The 20085-nt window shown below is 35.0% G+C and overlaps 1 protein-coding gene across 1 annotated transcript in view; it reads right to left on the bottom strand.

Moving 5' to 3' along the window:
* Positions 1–20085, bottom strand: part of SAMSN1 (SAM domain, SH3 domain and nuclear localization signals 1) — a 330513-nt gene that overhangs the window by 285855 nt on the left and 24573 nt on the right. The window contains exon 4 of the mRNA XM_074389483.1: positions 18795–18862. The gene's annotated coding sequence lies outside the window, so the exon portion shown is untranslated. The remainder of the gene's footprint in view (positions 1–18794; positions 18863–20085) is intronic.

Raw genomic sequence — 20085 nt, 5'->3', positions numbered from 1 at the left:
AATTTTCAATGCTAAATCTGGGTAATTCCTGAGCAAAGTTTGACAAGTCGGTGATCCTAGGCATACATGTCTAATGAATCATACAGATCTATTTTAATTGAACAATTATAAACATAAATTATTAAAATCAATTCTTTAAAAACAAAATAATTCGATGTATTAAAACATGTTAACTTGATTTGTTACTTATTTTCATGGGATATACATTTGTGTTGTTAAACCCACATTTGTGTTGTTAAATGTAAAGTATTACCACGCTTCATTTTTTTCTCTTGTAATTTCCTACACAGAAAAGAAATCTGGAATGGATTATGTGTCACAGTTATTAGATCAGGACCAAGGAAACATGTTGCTTTCCCATGGGATGTGGCAAACTACCCAGGGCCACTAAAAGGACTACTTAGGAAATCTCAAACCCTAAAAAATGATCCCTGGAAGATATCTGGTCTGTTGATTCACATCCTGGACTCACCTCAACATTGTTTTTTGTTCATTTGCTTAGCTGAGATGAGAGATGAGGTAATGATATCTGAATTTATCAGATAATTTTCCTTTCAATCTCACATAAATTTGTGGAGGATCCAAGTAAGACTCTATGTATTTATACGAGGATGCTCTCCTCACTGGACATGAATGTGGCTATCACTATTACTACGTTCTTAAATAAAGACATTCTTCTTAGGTTGTTTGAGGCAGTAATTTCCAACTTTATTGCTTTATTTGGTTCAAAATAAAGATTCTTCTCCATTTGCCAGCACTCAACAAAAATACAAAATAAAAGCAAAAGCCGTCTAGGACATATCAGGGGAGATAGCCAGAATCCATGACATCTGTTGTTTGCTTCTTGACTGGTAATCATGGTGTTTTCCTGTAATCTAAAAGGCGAAGAGGATTGAAAAGCATCTCAAAATAGGTTTCCAAGGTTCACCAGACTCAGTAGTATATTTCTGAAGGTCAAGACAAGCCATAGGAGAAGACTCCTTCGGTTATCAGATGCCCAACTGGTATTACCAACAATCAAGTCACCACTAGCAATACTGGTAGTAGGGTAACATTTTAGAATTCTTAGTAAAGCCTCATTAATCAGACTTTACTAATAGGAAATTTGTGACTATCCAGACAGAAATTGAGTTAAGCTTTACCTTTGTATTCTGAATGAGAATTGAAAATGTAAGCATAAAATATTAACCAATTTAAAATGAATGTAAACTGTTTAATTACTTTATAATAGTATTGACAAATTCATAGAGATAGCAGAGTAGTTGAATAGTGTTATACAGACAGTAGAATGAAACTTAATGGGTCAATATGAGATGATGAAAAAGTTCTGGAGCTGGATAGTGATGATGGTTGACAAACAATGTGAATGTACCTAATGTTACTGAACTGTCTACCAAAAAAAATGGTTAAAATGGTAAAAGAGAAAAAATAGTACTAAATGCAAACAGTTACTTCAAATCTTAGTTCAACTATTATGTTCTTCCAAGTAGAACTTAAATACTCTTAAAAATATCCTCTCATTTTGAAACATTTCACAATTCGATTCTACCTACCACAAACATTTATTTCCAGTGTTCTGGAAAGGTTAGTATAGATAGCGCTCTGCTAGCCTGACTCAGTCGTTAGACTATTTGAATTAAATCCTCGCTTCACCAGTTTCTAGCCATGAGAGTTAGACAAGTTTCTCAATTTTCTCTTCTATAAAATACTGGTAATGGCAATTACCTTATACAATCTTTATAAGATTTCAATGAATTCATACATGTAAAGCACTTTGAATAGTTCCTGGCATATAGCAAATATTCAATAAATGTCAGCTAACGTGTTTTATAATAGTACAACAAAAATGTGAAGCTTTGTTACTATGGAAAACATCTATACATGGATAAAGTAGAGATAGCTATTTTTTTAGATAATATACGAGTGGTGATAAAAGCAAATAAAATATGAAGAATTTGCAAAACATTTGAATAAAACTATTTCAGTTGTTTACGTTTAAAGGTTTGTAGACAATTTATCTTTCTATTGTACAATTATTCTTCAACTGAAGAATAATGCTTATGTATGCATGTCCTCTAAGCAGTAGACAATGCAGGCTAACAACCTTTGCCACATTTCATTTGCAGACTATTAATGGGCAACAACTTTAATTGTTATTTATTTAGGTTTAAAATTTAATGAAGATATGAATAATTATATATTTTTGCCATATTACAAAAATGGAATATTAAACTTGCAATGTATCTAGCCATATCATTTTCTAGAAGCATATCAAATGGAGCTTATCACAGGAAATATTTATTTAAAATGTGAATAAGCATGAATAACGAATAATAGGAGTAATCATTACCTATTAAAACTGCACTTACACAAAGAAGGAAATACTGTATTAGAGTCACTATCCCCCTTTCATAAATCTTATTGAGAGGACCAGCATTCTATGAACTGACACTAACTGTTTACTGCCTATACCAAAATTTTCTCCAACTGTTGACAAACCAATCACAAAGGTACACAGCAGGGATGAGACCATTTCTTCTACTAATCTTTTAGACAATTTCTCCTATATATCTTGGCAGAAAGCCTGTAACAGTTTGAACAGAATTGTGCACAAGATGTGCAGCACAGCCAAAACTCATTAAGTGCCTTTGTCTCATGCATCTTGTGAAACACAATATTGCACCCCTGATGAGCAATGCCTCCAAATGTTATGTTAACATTAAGATCACCAGAAACCATTAATTTACTAGTCAAATTACACCTCTCAGCAGCATTTAGACAATGTTCTAGGGAATAATCTGCCTATCACTAAGTATAAATAAAATTTTAATGAGTGTTTTCCAGGTACTTCAAACATAGGTTAAGAAAGTGCTCTAGAATATACTTCATGACTAATTTGTTACAAGATAAGACTTTAATTTAAACCTAATATATTCTATACATTTTTTCCAGGTACAAACAGTATGTTCACAGTTCTCCGGCTTTATTACAAGGCCACTTCCTTTCAGAGAATTAAGGTAAGTCTTCAATTTTTAGTTCTAGCTTCTTTTCATGGATGTCTATTTCCAGGTCCACATTTTACTTTGCTTCCACTGCTGCACTGCATTCCACATCTGTACTTTCCCATGTTATAGGTTACTCCTAGAATGCCTTTTCTTACCTCAAATAAAGCCAACTACCAGTTATTTCCCTCTCTCTAACTGCTCTCAAAAATACACTCCATCAATGAATTATCTGTAACTAGCTAAAAGGCAGGGTGACCTCTTCTAACTCCTTTTGTTAAATATTCTCAAATAGTCCTTGGTACCACAAAATGCAGTTACCTCTATACTTCTCCACATATAAATATATTCATTATTTAAACTGACATTTTAAAATTATGCTTTCTTTTTCTGTCCTAGATTATAAACCAAAAGTTCTAAGGCTCTTTGCCAGACTTGGCTTAGGCTCTAGATCATTATTATACCAAGAGGCATTTAACAAGTAGCATGCAAATTGTTATCTTAAAAATGTGGTAAACATAATGGTCAAATGATTAAATACTAATAAGTTATATTACTCAGCATTACTGATTTCTTCAACTAAATTATCTAACATCCTTACTGTCTATCTTTACCTGGCCTTATTGTTGATTGATAAGTAAGCAATCCTTTACGTTCCATTGACAAAATCAAATAAAATACATGACAACCTGAGCAATAAGGCAAAAATGGATCTTTAACGCTGACAAAAGAAAAAACAAAAAATAGATCAAGTTAGCCATTGACTGTGGACAAGGTCATCACACATAGGTCAAAATTCAACTGCATTTGATCTAACAATCGAGGTCACTGTTTTTCCTTCGCCATTTGCTAAATTCTATCTTCAGCCTGTCTACTTCAATTTTTTAAAACATCTTAAGGTAATGATGATAACATAGCATTTATTGATTTGGAAAATAATTCTGATTTAGAAAATAGTTATAAATGGCAAAATTTTATTGGTTTTGTTTTCAAAAGATAATAAGCTTAGAAAACCACATTTTACAAATGTAAAATCCTCTTATTTTGAGGAACACAAAATGGAATACTGTTCCCTTATTTGCTGATAAACACTATTAAAGGAGAAATAAAATGATTTGTACAAGTAGCTGAGCTCATCATTCAATAAAATCCATAAGAATGATAAGTCATGTCCTACAATAGCTATTTCTGGAGACCTGAACATGGCAATAATAGAAGATCAGCCTTATTCAGATTTTGTGACTTATAATTCAGACCAGAAACAAATGAAAGGTTAGAAGAACTTCTCAAAAGTTAATGCTCAGTTTTGTAGCAAATACATTGCACTATTTTTAAAAAATGTTTTCAAAGCCCCAGTACAGAAGGGTTAAAAATATGAAAGTTCACAAGAATGTTTACTCAAAAAGTAACAAGTTAGAAAAAAAAAGCAAATGAAGACTTGGAGCAAAGACATTATGGCATGAAGCCTGAGATTAAATATGATGGCTGAGGGATGATTCTGAAACCTAATCACCTAGCACCAAATTGTGCCCCTGTTCTGCCTTCTAGCTAGGCAATTAGGGAATGTTTTATAAGCTTTCTTGTCTTCTTTCTCTCATTGGCAAATAGGGATGATAATATTACCTACCTACCACTTCTGTGTTAATATAGACACTGCTCTTATAACAGTTCCAGACAAGTAGGAAGTGTTACATTTGATTTATTATTTCTGATAAGCTTTCATCATGTCATTAGCACATTTTCTAATGACATGTCTTTGTTTCTTTCATTTGAGGTTCTTATGGGTTAAGTGAAAAAATAGATAAATTGCTTGTTTTTCTTTTTTCTGATTTTTTTCCTTTTCTTTTTTTGTGATAGAGTCTCGCTCTGTCACCCAGGCTGGAGTGCAGTGGTGAGATCTTGGCGCACTGCAACCTCCGCCTCCTGGGTTCAAGCGATTCTCCTGTCTCAGCCTCCCCAGTAACTGAGATTACAGGCATGTGCCACTGCGCCTGGTCTGCCTTGTTTTTCTATATTCCTGATGGGATGAGACCTATTTCAGGGAAGCATTCTTTTTAAAGTAGCAACTAAAAGTCTCAACGTGAGTCCTCCAGGGGTGACTGATAGTCTTCAACAGAAAGCTAAAGATAAAAAAAAGAAATTTCTAAATATTAAAAAAGTTCCATGATGATAACTTTGAAACTTAATTGCAAAAGATAACGATAGCAATATCTAATATGGCAATTGTCTAAAATAAGTGCCAATTAAAGGTCACAGGAACCTACAAAAAGGCCATCAGTGCTCCATTACACATCGCTAATTAGAGTAAATAGGGATAACAGTATTTATATGCAAATTTTGCAAAGAGAACATATTGCAAATATATTTCTATAGCTATGTTACCCATTTTCCTACTGTGTGTTTAACGAATAAGGGAGTTCCGGTCTTTATTAATAGCCTGTAGGATTAGCATTTGCTTTACAAAGAAATTTTTAAGAAAAGAAAGGGAAATTTGCAGAAGTTACCCACTCTACCAATCAGCTCATTTACTGCTGACACATGGATTTAAAAATTGACCAGAACAGAATCAGAAACCTATACCACAGTGTTTTAAACACTTCAGGCATGGAATGTAAAATGAGCACTAGGAGTGTCCTGACAACAAATGTATTTTGAGCAAGAAGACATTTCAAAACCATCTTTGTGTGTCCTAACGCTTCAAGCACTTTGGCCAAATAGTCCTACCATTTAAGTATTCTCCCCACTGGGATGGAATGGTTGAGGACATTTCAAAATAGTTGCATCCTTTTGAGGAAACTATTCCTGTTGATCCCTAAGGAAAAAGCTTATGTGTAGAATTGTCTTCAAAGATCTTTGTCAACAGTTGTTAATAAGTTTGTTATTATCACAATTGACTACTCTTTATGTACATTTAACACTAAATATTAGAGAGCAGAGTGATGATATGTAGAGCATGCTATCTAATTATTAATTTTCAATATTTCCCGAGAAGCCTGCTACCATTAAGGAACATTAGTTGGCAAAAAAATCACAATCCCCTTCAGCACCATTTCCACTGTAGATTTCTAGAAAGACCAAATGCTATAAGCTTATTAAAGACGAAAACAGTTTTGCAAACATAGAGGAGGGCTTTACCTGGTGCCTTTTCACTTAACAGTCCTCAACAAAACCATTTCTGTACTGATTATTTCTGACTCTACTGTATGTTGAAATGATTCCTCTGGCCAAAATTTATGTTGAAAAAGCTCACAAAGATAAGGAAAATGTTATCTGTTTCCATAACACATTATTTAATAGCATTTTCCTCTAAGATCAGTTTTTTTCTTATAGAACATTTTTCTCATGAAAAACTATTTTAGACATGAAAAGGTATTCTCTTCCAAATGAATCATGACAGAATTTTTGTGAAGATACTAAATTAACTATATGAGGAACAATGTTCCACATTTTGCAGGGATTTTGAAATCCTACCTTGAGGAGAAATTCAACAGAAGCAACTGTGGTCAGGACCACTCTAGCTAAATGAAAAAACTGATGTAATTATCTTCTACAGACAGTCTTTAAAAGAAACCATCTTTACTCAATTCTCCAGATAATTTATATAAAAATGATGTCTGGAGTTTGATTTAACTAGAAAACCTCACCTTTCCTTCAGCTATTTGACTATATAGACATGACCTTAGATGAACACAGCAGAAATGTGGAGTTTAGTTAAATGAAAACAAATTAATATATAAAATCTAGTGTTTCCAATTCTAGTGATAGTCTAGGTGACTTCACTTTCTCTGTTGATAAGAAAAATAATTATTAGTGATAGATTAATAAAATAACTTTAAAACCATGTATTTGACAGTTTAAGTTTATGCAGTATAAGTTCAGATTTTACTGCCTTTTTAATAGTTTGTAAATCATGTTGACACTTGTAAGAAAAATGTCCATATTATTTTAAGTCCAAATTTTACTGCTTTATTATTTCTATTATGTATTTTGGAAATGGAAATCTTTTGACCTTAAAATAATCAAGTAATAAAATGAAGTAGTTAAAGAAATTGAAAAGCCATGCATCTGACTCTTTATTTCAAACCACTAAGATGAAATTCAGAAAAAAATTGATGACTTCCATTCATAACCAATTGAAAAAGGAAGCCAATCTCTCTTTAGCCTGAAAGTGTATATCTTGATGAGAATGACTAAAAATGGATAAGCGCTGGTTGGTAAATATAATGAATAGTTACTGATGTACTGATTTTTAATAGCTTAGCCTAAATGATAGTACTTTTGTAAGTTTTATGCCAGAAACTACTTGGCTATTCACTAAACTTATTTCCCAAAAAGTTCTTACTATTTGAGAAGCACTATGTTACAAACCCTGTATCAAAAAGAAAAAATAGGAAAAGATAATGTCCTCTACCTTTGAAATCTCAATACATTTTAATGTTAACAATGGTCTACTTCTTTTTATTTCAATACTAACATAATACTGAAAAGTCTTGTTTGAAAAGAATTCAAAAAGAAGATAATGAAATTTGCCAGAAATCTTTCAAACACATTGTAGAAAGAAAACCACAATGAAAAATGTGACATCCTTTTACACAACAAATTATTTAGCATTTGATCAGAAAGCTTTGTTATTGGCACTCACATATTTCAATATAATTACCATGTTGTCTGCTAATCATTACTAATTAAAATTGCTAAGGAAAAACCTATGTTCATTCCTATGAAAATATTCAGTTAAGCAGTTTCAAAGTATAACATTTTTATTTTTAATATTACCCATTACATATTAAATCAAATGAAATAGAATACTAATTCCGAGAAGTAACTGCTTATATATTTAAAAATACATCTAAATCTATTTCTGCTCTATAATTATTCTTCAACCCAGCTCCCTGTACAAATCCAATCTGTGTTCAAGCTATTTAAAGATGTCAATCTTATCAGAATTTAAATATGACACAGCATAATAAAACATATCTGGTTACTCAAGCTTTCTACTAGCAAACATGACTTCAAGCAGACCCCAAAGGCAAACCCTGTCAGAGGGGGATTCTCTATGCCTATCCTTTTCGAAATTCATCTCACTAGAGTGACCAAGCCCCCAAAGAAAGGTCACGTCCCTGAAATATTGCTTAGCCCTTGTGTTGAACTACCGGGCATTTTGATAACTTTTCAGAGCTGTATCCCACATATCCCCTGTACTAGTTTCCATTATCACAGCTATTACAGGCTATTCTTTGAAAATTATGTTTACAAGGGAAAATATAAAGTTCTTATGGATTGAGAACACCAAATTCCTAAGCTCAATGTATTTTTATCTTCTATGTATTTATGGTCAAAGGCTGGCCTTCAGTTAAAGAATAAAAATCTCAAGTGAGATAAAACATCAAAATATGTATTATAGTTCTATTTAGGTTTTAGCTTAGAAGGCCAAGGACATTGTCACTTAGGGAGAATTTCTGCCTCTTAACAAATCAAAGTGTATTTGCTCTGACTAGTTTCTTAACTGAAATGAAAAGGTAATTTGGATCATTTGTTGAACATACCAAATTGACTGGTAAATTCAGCCAATCAGCTACCAGGAGTAAAACAGGCAATTAATATAATTTGTATTAATCATAACCACTGTAATTATGTAAATGTAGCTTGAAACGTTATGTGTTAATTTAGTACGCTACTGTTGCTTTTAGAGAACCTACGAATTTCTAATTTCTATACTCAAAGGCACCTCCAGAATTCCTGAAAGGTGTTGACGCTGTCATCAGCTATGTTCCCAGGATAACTTGTGTATTACAGGCTAAAAGCTACATCTTGCCACATCTCACAAATAAATCTGTGGTTTGACTCCAACCTAGTACTCTGCTTAAGCACAATTAAATAAACAAGCATCATTTATCCCTTATATTACATTAAGAGTTGGAATGGAGGATATTCATTTATATCTAGGGGTGGGAGAATAAAGGAAGCACTGAATTATCTTTTAGAATATTTAGCCCTGAAATCTATTTTTGTACATAAGTCCTTTGAGATGCCTTCTGGATAAAGGGTCAGATTATTACACCAAAACGAATTATTCTATGGCAAAAAAAAAAAAAAGAAAGAAAGAAAGAAAGAAAGAAAGAAAGAAAGAAAAGAGTTTGATTATGTGAGTGAAACTAAACAAAAAATCCTGAGGTCCAGAGGAATGCCTTAAAATTAGGATAAGAAAATTGTGTGTCTCACATACTATAAAAATACAACTTCAGGGACATCTATCTCTGGTTTTGGTTTTGCAATTTTAAGTTTTAGTCAAAAATTATTGCTTAGTCATGTCTTTTTTCTCTTCCTATTCCAGAGATTTATCTCATTGATGTAACAAGATGAAGACTGTTAAGGCAGCTGCTCAAAATAAAAGGTCTCTAAAAAGCAATAGCTTCAGCTCTATCAAGTCTTCCCTGTGAAGCCATATTCAGGCACATGAGCCAAACGCACATCATGTGTCTTATTCTTGTACAAACTGAAAAGCAAAAACACTAGGGAACAGAGAAGACCGTAAAATTAACATTATACTTGTCAAGTCAACTTAATTATTTCACCACAAATTATTGAATTTTATGTCATGGACTCACCCAAAATTATGTATTTTTATAAAGTAAGCATCTTTGATAACAGATATTGTTATTTAACTCATGCCTTATCTTCAATTTAGACATTGAAGTTATTTAATGTTCCACATTTTAGACAATAAATGGTGTCCTCCACGTAAATAAAAAGCATCAGAAATAGAACCTGCCTGCTCTTCCAATCAGAGGCAACTCAACTGTGAAGCCATCTAAGGAAACCACAAGGGACTTCATAAATGAAGTTTCGAATGTTACAGTCAGTTTCAGTTTCACCTAACGGAAGCAAGGATAAAATTTAAGTTTCCCAAGGTTTGATTAAATGAGTATTTTGCTTCCTTATACTGGAATTCTACATAATAGGAAATATAAGTGTGTCACTCAAGCAATAACATTATGAAATCAAGAAATAACTTTTGCTGGAAGTCTAACTCTAGAAGTATCTTTGTTTCAAATGGATGACATTAGAGAAAAACAATTAGCCTCAGACCAAATAAATTGTATATCTAGTCATATTCACCAAGGCTAGGAATTTCAGTTCAGAATTCTGTCATTTTATTTCACTCACCAAATTCTATTCCCTAGTACCATATGCATAAATGACTGAATCTATTCTGATGGTAAATGGCTTGGAAAAAAAAGTAGAAACATTCATATTCTTTCACCCAGTGATGTGTTCCTGAGAAAATGTCCAAAGAAACTAATAACAAAAGCATCAAAATATACATATGTATAAACATGCTCAATACATTACTATTCTAAGAGAAAAACAGTTCTATGTGTTTGCTAAATTACATTATATTCATTATGTGCCATATTAAATAGCTGTTAAAATTATGGAAAGGTATATATTGTTATATGAGATAAGCCAAAGACAATCTTTGAAGTTGTTGTTTTGGGTTGCTTACTTCTCAGTGCTATTTGTTCTCGCTCACCCTTTTTGTGAAATGCTAATACTCTGATCACCAATAATCTCTTAATTGTTCAATTCTGTGCCACTCTCAGCTTAGTTTGGGTGGTTTCAACAAAAGACAAAATAAACTCCACCATTTCTGCCACCACTCTCTATTCCCTCACTTCCTACCACTCCTTTCCCTATCCCTCACCCACCTTTCCCTATCCCTCACCCCAAAATCACATCTTACTCTGCTCCTTTTCTTGTATTATTGAGTCAGAAATTTGAGGATCTTCTCTTTTCTCCTAAAATTATCTCCTAAATATCTGTTTAAATCCTGAGGTTCTGTCTATCTCCTGCACAAGGTTGTCTTAGTTCAGACCCTCATAATCTCTTCCTTAAACTACTGCAATTGCCACTTTCCTCATCTCTCTGCTTCCAGTTCCTCCACAGCCTAATTCATCCTCCACCTTCCCACTATGTGCTTTTCAAATATCTATTTCTGATCATGTCACTTTCTCTTTAAAATCACTGACTCCTTCAAACTAAGAGATGCACAGATAGTTTGTACAGCATGCAAGAACTTTCTCACACCCCTTTTTTTCTCAACAGCCTCATTTTTCATTGTTTTGCACCATACCCTGTACTCTTTCTCACACGGAACTACTTGCATCCTCTAGATTCCAAGAACTATCAGAAGCCCTGTCTGGTCCATTTTTCACCTCATTTACCCCACTGACTCTCCTGTATTTGTTTTTATAAATCTGAAAGCACTCTTTACATTCTTCTAAGTTAATGGTTTACGTGTGCATCTTTTTCACCATCTATAACCTGTGGTCAGCATATTTGTTTTGTAATACCAGCTATACTGTAGCACCTGGTACTGAGTAGAAACTTAAAAAAAAATTTCTTGAATGAACAAGTAAATAAATAAATAACCTGCAACTATGCAAAATATGCATAGACTAAAAGTAAATGTGGGAAAATAAAAACAGTTAAGTTCTAATAAGTAAATAAAACGTTTTTCTGCTTTTGGTTAACAAATTACAATCTGCTTTTGAACAAATTATTATTTAAAAGAAAAGATCTTTCAAATCTATAGTAAATGCCTTTCATTGATCAGTTAATGCTGATTAGTCAGCATAATAATAGCAATAGTCTCATTGCTTATATTACCGGTAACTTTCATATAGACCAGAGCAAAATTAGTAGATTTTTAAGACAACTTTTAGGCCAAGAAGATTTCCTGTACAAAGAATGATTGGCCCAAAGTCACAATATATTCAAATCATTTAAGATATTATAATTTGGTGACTTTTTTTCTTATTTAAAATGAAAAGGCAATTTCCAAAAGGTTAGTTTAAGTTTCTATCCTAAGTAGCAACCTTTGCAAGCTCATATATGCAATTCTGTCTATATGCAGAATGTGAAATTGCAAATGGGAATGAAATACTCATCAATCAAACATCAAATACTAACAGAATCCAGGAAATACTTTGCATTTCCAATTATTCTATATCACTTTACATATCCCAAGATCACTGGCACATAAAACACCCTGTGAGAGAGAATAGAATATTACACTTTCTTAGATTTTATATATATTTTATATATATATATATGTACATATATCTCTATATATAGTTAGAGATATATAGAGAAGAACAGAATGAATGTGTTGTCAGAGATACTCTCTTTTTATTTTTTATATTTGAGAAGGAGTCGCACTCTGTTGCCTAGGCTGGAGTGCAATGGTGTGATCTCGACTCACTGCAACCTCCATCTCCCAGATTCAAGCAACTCTCCTGCCTCAACCTCTTGAGTAGCTGGGATTACAAGTGCCTGCCACCAGGCCCAGACGAGGTTCCACCATGCTAGCAGGCTGGCCTCAAACTCCTGACCACAAGCAAACCACCCACCTTGGCCTCACAAAATGCTGGCATTACAGGCATGAGCCACCACACCCAGTCACAGATACTCTGTTTTTAATCTGCCATGATTTGTCATGCATCTCAATGGATATTACTTTCCATAAATATCAACTTTGCGCCGGGCGCGGTGGCTCAAGCCTGTAATCCCAGCACTTTGGGAGGCCGAGGTGGGGGGATCACAAGGTCAAGAGATCGAGACCATCCTGGTCAACATGGTGAAACCCAGTCTCTACTAAAAATACAAAAAATTAGCTGGGCATGGTGGCGCGTGCCTGTAATCCCAGCTACTCAGGAGGCTGAGGCAGGAGAATTGCCTGAACCCAGGAGGCGGAGGTTGCGGTAAGCCGAGATCGCGCCATTGCACTCCAGCCTGGGTAACAAGAGCGAAACCCCATCTCAAAAAAAAGAAAAAAAAAAAAAAATCAACTTGCCTTTGACTTTATCATTAGTTAAAGTTACAGTAGAAAAAACAAAAATAACAAACTTTTTATTATTATTGATGTATAAAATAATACAGGAACAGGAGCCAAAATATGTTTTAGTCATTACTTAAACTATACGATAGCAGTATTTTCCCACTATGCTGGCTGAAATTCTCCTATCATGGCCTAAGAAGCTTAGAACTAAATTAAAAACTGTAGAGATTATCTAGTCCAGTACTTCCCACCTTTTACATGCCCTATTACATTGAAAACAGTAATATTTACACAGAATACTATAGGAAGGGAGTGACTACATGTGAACATAGGTCACTGCTCTTAAAATCTTAGGTCTGGCATGATGGCTCACACCTGTAATCCCAGCACTTTGCACTTTGGGAGGCCAAGGCGGGCAGATTACTTGAGCTCAGGAGTTTGAGACCAGCCTGGCCAAAATGGTGAAGCACTGTCTCTACTAAAAATACAAAAATTAGCTAGGCATGGTGGCGGGGTGCCTGTAATCCCAGCTACTCAGGGAGGCTGAGGCATAAGAATCACTTGAACCCAGGAGGTGGAGGTTGCAGTGAGCTGAGATCACCCCACTACACTCCAGCCTAAGTGACAGAGAGAGACTCCATCTCAAAAAAAAAAAAAAAAAAAAAAAAAAAAAGAAAAGAAAAGAAAATCTTAGGCATCAAAATTTCAGAGAGTTTACAAAAGACACCATATAAACTCTTTAATGAAATTTCAACTATTGTAAATTTTAAGTAGTCATATAAAAAAAATTTCAATTTAAGGAAATTCTGCCCCAGATACTTTATTTATAGAAATTATAAAATCACAAGTTCCATCCTATTGCATCTTAAATATCACACTTTGTTTCAAAATCTGAGGGTTTTAGCAGGCTGCAGCCTGGTCTGGCCTATGGGCCCTGGGGTTGGAGAATTTATATGGATATGCTTTCAAATCAATTGAAACATTTTCTTGAGCAAACCTATCCTTGCTCTTCTCTTCTTTCCTCATCCTGCCGCTGCCAAAGCTCTGGGCTCAGAACCCTTGACTGTCCTTCCTCTCATCTCTAGGTTCTCCTGTGCTCAGGAAGCTGTGGTCTGCAGCTGCTGTCCTGGACACAGAACAACCTGGTTAGGACTTTGTGGTCCCTATCTGGAATCTCATTCCACCTTGGTGTGTTTACTGCAACTTTGTGTGTCCTCATTTTAGTTTTCATCTGGTCTCTGGCAGGCAGCATGGATGGTAACTTCTCTGTCCCTCCTTGTCTTTAACTCAAATGATGGTCTTCTCTTTGGTGGGGTTTTTTTCTTTCTGTTTTTTGTTGTTGTTGTTGTTTTTCTGTTTTTCTCAGCTGTGCTGTTGGTGAGAGTGCTTCATCACTGGAGCCTTCAGATAAACTAGGTGAGAGAGTCTGGGCCCCACAACCATTCCCCCAGAGCTCTCTCATGGCATCATCCAAGTCCTCTGGGTCAGGCCAGGGAGCAAGGCAGGAAGTTGGTAATTTCACCCTTGATCAACTGAAATAGTTCTTCTCTTGATCTTGATTCCATTAAAATTGTTAACAACCAAAATTGTACTCCTCTGGTCTTCGTAGCAGGTAAAGCAGAATCTTTCAGACATGTTCCTGTTTTCCTGTCCTGTGCAAGATTAATATTAACATGTTTCCCCTTACTGAGAGGCTACACAGATGACATCACTTCAGTCAGTTCATAGCAAACCCCTCCCAGGAAGATCCAGGAGCTGTCCTTGTACACAGAGGACAGGACGCTTTGGGAGTCACTGCAATATCAGCCTGCCTTTTATTCAGTTTCATGGTTGGGTTCACATTGATTAACAGGTTCATCTCTGTGGAGTGGAGAGCCACACAATGGTGCCTGGGTGGCTGCAACATACCCACCTCTAGAGGACAGACAAGGGAGGTTACCACTTCCAGTGGAGGCCCTCAGGGCACACGCATCCCTCCTCACATGCCTTCCTCTGCTATTTAATGTTCAAATTTTCATGGTAATCCAGTCGCCACACAGAAGTGTGCTATTGCTCTCTAGTTTGGAAGTTCTAAGCTAATCCAGCTTCAAAATAGAATGGCCATACTGGAACAAAGACTTCTGTTCTGAAATGGTTCTGATCATGGAAGTTGTGACTCTACTATTTCACTTTTTTTCCCAGGTAATAAATCCTTTTGAGAGCCTACACTGTGTTATGTTTACTTGGGCCAAATTATGAAAGATCAATATTTGATGTGTTACAAAGCAGAAACTTAGACTATGCTTTGCTTCGAATGTATCTATTATATCAGTTAGGGATCTACAGAAAAACAGAACCAACAAGATGTTTGTACAGATTTACACATTTATTATAAGGAATTGGCCCAGAGATTATGGAAGTTGTCAGGTCCCAAGATCTGCAGTCAGATAAGTAAAGATCCAGGAGATTCAAGGTTAAGTTCCAGGCTGAGTCCACAGGCCTGAGAACCAGGAAAGCCAATATTACATGTTACAGGCTCTAAACCCAAGAGGAGCCAATGTTTCACTTCAAGTCTGAAGAGTAGAAAGGATCAATATCACAGCTTAAAACAGTCAGACATAAAGAGTTCCCTCTTACTCCTTGAAAGGTCAGACATTGTTCTATTTAGGCCTTCCGCTGATTGGGTTGGAACCACCAACATCGTGTAAAGCAGTCTGCTTTACTCAGTCCACCATTTCAAATATCAGTCTCATCCAAAAACACCCTCACGGACACACCAAAAATAATGTTTGACCTAATATCTACATACCCTGTGGCCTAGTCAGTTGACACATAAAATGAATCATTATACCTATATTTCCAGATTGAAAGAGCCCTTAACAGTAATAATTCTGCTCCATATCATACCTATTTGAATGATATAGCAGGTGATCCTTTGCTGTTAAAGATAGCAGTTCTCAGGGTGAATATAGTACACATTTGTGTGCACAGCTTCAAATGGCACTAAGAAAGCAATAGCCACTATGAGTGGCTGCAATGCCATTTTGGAGAGTCTTAGTTTGATTTGGTATCTCAAACTAGGCCACCCAATTTCTTGTAAAACTATTGCTACTTCTGCTACTTCTATAACCCACAAGTCTGTAAAAACTGTGAATGTTCTCCAAAAGGTGTGTTTCACTTGGGATTTCAAGTCATGTGACGGCAATCCCACTTGAAAGCTCCATAAAAGTCACTTAGGTCTATTGCTCATACTCGGTCAATTCACTGGTCCAACCTATTGGACTCTAAACTCACTAAATAATTACAGAGTTGTCATCCTGCCTTTATTTCATACATATCACTACTGTGAACACAGATAAAAAGACTCAAAAATGGCACATAATAGGGAAGCTGAATATGTCTTAGAAGTCCCTTCCATATCCATAGGACAGAAGATATACCTCCACCATTGCTCAATTTGACCCACAATTAAATGACATCTTAAAAGCAAGATACACGTATTTCCCAGAAAATATAGCAGACTTCTTGATTTATTTTACTTATGAAAATAGATTAATGTTGCATATGATTCAGTGACAAGTTATCATAGAGGTGGTAAAATATAACTTTGTGTATTGGAGAAGGTTGAAAAATACTCCAGTATAAGTAAAAATACTTAGTCCAGGATCTTAAATATGTTATACCAAGGCTTTTCCCTAGTAAATATTTAAGTCATTCTATACTTTTGTCTCCATATGGTAAACAGGAGGTAGAAGCCAACAACTTAAAGTTATAAATATAAAAGGCATTTAGATGGAGGAACAGAAAAGGAAAAATGTCATCTCTGGCATTGGTATAACTTGTATAATCGTCAACAAGACAAGTTACAAATGTTTCATAGAGAGTGGGAGGAAAAGGCTTTACAAAAGGGTAAATAAATAGGAATATGTTGCTATCCATATAGATTCCCTCTTTTTCTAAAACGTCTACTACACCAAAAAAGCCACATTAGGCACAGATGGCCCAATGCCTAGGATCCATAATACTTTTAGAGGTTCATTAAAATGTCTTAAGTTCTTTTACATGAAAAAAATCTTTCATGTTCAAGAAAATGTTTTACTATATAACATCTTAATTATTAATGTAATCATAAAACATAATTTTTAGGCGTTTGTGTGTGTGGGTATGAGGTTGAGATCTACGAAGACAAAAATGCTGAGGGCCCATAAAAGTCATAATATGATCCTGTTTCTAGATTCATGTTTCCCTTACGTAGTCCTATTTCTCTGGTCAAAGCTGGCTGGAAGAGGGATAGATCTTGACCTAAGTCAAGCCTATCAGATCCTGTCTCCTGTGAGTTTAGAACTGAGTTTTAAACTTGTTTGTAAGTGCTAGTTTGTGAGGACCCATACCCTTTGAAGTAGTCATGAGCAAAACACTAAAGAAAGATTGTGTATTGGTCCATTATCACATTGCTATAACTACCTGAGACTGGGTACTTTATAAAGAAAAGAGGTTTAATTGACTCACGGTTCCACATGTTGTATAGAAAGCATGGCTAGGGAGGCCTTAGGAAATTTACAATCATAGCACAAGGTGAAGGGGAAGCAAGCACATCTTCACATGGCAAAAAGAGACAAGATCTCATGAGCACTCACTATCACAAGAAAAGCAAGGGAGAAATCTGTCCCTATGATCCAATCACCTCCCACCAGGTCCCTCCCCCAACACTGGGAATTACAATTCAATATGAGATTTGGGTGGAGACAGAAAGCCAAACCATATCAAACCATCTGCAAGAGAAAAAGAAGAATGAGAAAGCTTGTTAGACAGAGAGAATGAGAGAGTCTGAGGCTGTGTCCTGAGAACCTGATGGTCTCCAATTTCTGTATATCAAAGTTTGGTTACTCAAACTTTTAAAAATCTATGAGGTGTCCCAGTATTTTTCCATTCAGTCAGAAGTTTTGGCTAAGCTGTTTGAAATTATTTTCTGTTAATTTTCGTCCAAGAACACTGTATTCATTTGCTAGGGTTGCCATAATAAAGTACCATAAACTGGATGGCTTAAAGAACAGAAATGTGTTGTCTTCCAGTTTCGGGAGGCTGGAAGTCTGAAGTAACATCAGCAAGGTTGGTTCCTTCTGAGAGCTGTGAGGGAAAGATCTGCTCCAGGCCACTGTCTTTGACTTACAGATTGCTTTATTCTACCTACGTCTCTTCACATCACTGCCTTCTACACCTGCCTATGACCAAATTTCCTAGTTTTGTAAGGACACCAGTCAGTGGATTAGGGCCCACCCACAGGACCTCACTTTAGCATAATTATCACTGTAAAGCCCCTAGCTCCAAATGAGGTCATAATCTAAAGCAACAGAGGACAGGACTTTGACATAGAAATTAGGGAGAAAGTGTGGACCTGATCCAACCCATAACAAATACTAACTAAAACAGGAATACAAATATAGACTAAATTATAGCATCCCATTTATTACTGTCATTGATACTTTTTGATATGTTTTTCTCATGTATTGAATTTTAATTTTCAAAGGCATTTTCTGTATTTCCTCTTCTTTCTCCCAAATCTTAATATATTACTTAAAATCTTTAGTTTCCAAAATATGACACAATATCCCATAATGGCAAAGAATGTGGATTCTAGCATGTGACTGCCTGAGTTCAAAGCCAGCCTTTGTCATTATAACATTTATAGGCAAGTTACTTAATCTCTTTATGTGTCAATTTCCACAAATGTAAAATAAAAATAAAGACAGTATTTATCTCTTAGGGATGTTATGAAGATTAAATAAATTGCTATATGTAAAGTGCCTGACAGACAGCAAGTTCCATCTGAGGGGTTACTATTATTATTACAGGGGCCAAGCCTTTACTTGTGCACTGGTCTTTCTTTATGAAGTTTGCCTTTTAAGACTATCACAAGGCAAATCTCAACTGCTGACTGGGTTTCTGGGTAGGGCCTAGGAGCACAGACTTACCTTAAGGCCAGGTTGCCTGCGTTTGGATATGCCACTTAGTTCCTCAGGACTTTCTTCAATTTCCTCACCTGTCAAATGGAGATAATAATGGTAACTACCATAAGGAGTTTGTTGTCATAATTAAATGAGTTAATTTATGTAAAGTACTCAGTACATACTGTGTATATGCTTAATGTTATTATCATTATTGCCAATAGATGAATTGGCCAGGTGGCAATCTCTGACACTGACCAGAGAGCCCAATGACACAGCACTGAATGTGATGAAGTTCATGGCTGGATCACTGTTCCACCCTACAGAGTCTTGCGAATTTGCAAATACTCTCTACCTTATTGAAATTCATAGTCAGGGTGAAAGCACTAATTTTGACTTGCTTTGGTCTCATATAAACACCATGTACCTTATTTCTTATTATTTCAAGTATAATTTTTAATATTATAAGAACAATACTTGAGAAATATGAATCCTAAATTTGTTATTTCAATTGTAAGCTAAGAGAGATATAGTCTCTATATAAAATATCCATAACCACATGCCATGCAATTAATTATTTCTGTACAACTGTTCCAAAAGAGTATTTTAGCCTTGCTCTACAGGGAGGGAAATTATATGCAAAGATTTATTTATATTTATACAGTATATAAAAATATTTGACATTTGTTGGCCTCTCTTTGGGGAAGGGAATCTAATTCTCTTATAATTAAGAAGAAAACATTTCCCTCAGCTAGAGAAATTAATAGAATTCATAGCTATTTAATAACAGTTTAATAACCACTTTCTTTAAAGTCTCTTGTATATGTGGTATACAGAAAAGACAACAATTATCTAGAAAACATGCAAAAAAGCTTCTATTTTATTTACATTCCAGAACCAAGCAAATTGATAACACGATATGTGTTGCCTATATTTTAGAACAAGAAAGAAATGTATTTACATCTCTGATGAAGGACCAACTTGGAATTATATCATTGTAAAACTGGGAAAATCCAACACATAGAAGTAAGAACATTCCCCATAGTGGTACTAATTACTACACAGTATCCATAACCTTTAGAGCACTCAGCTTAATTCAAACAAAATCACAGATGGTGTTTCAGGAAAACAAGCATTTATATTGCTTTGGTTTTTCTTTTCATGTGCGACTATTAGAGAAAATTATGTTGGGAGTTCACTGGGACCTAATTATATTTGGTCTTCTATTCTTAATTCTGTCTATTTCATTCCAAATAAATAGCATAAATATATTAATTTTAACCCAAAATAAGATAGTACACTGATTAAATATCATATT

Source organism: Saimiri boliviensis, chromosome 18, assembly GCF_048565385.1.
Source record: "Saimiri boliviensis isolate mSaiBol1 chromosome 18, mSaiBol1.pri, whole genome shotgun sequence".
Classification (NCBI taxonomy): domain Eukaryota; kingdom Metazoa; phylum Chordata; class Mammalia; order Primates; family Cebidae; genus Saimiri; species Saimiri boliviensis.
This window is presented reverse-complemented; position numbering and strand designations above follow the sequence as displayed.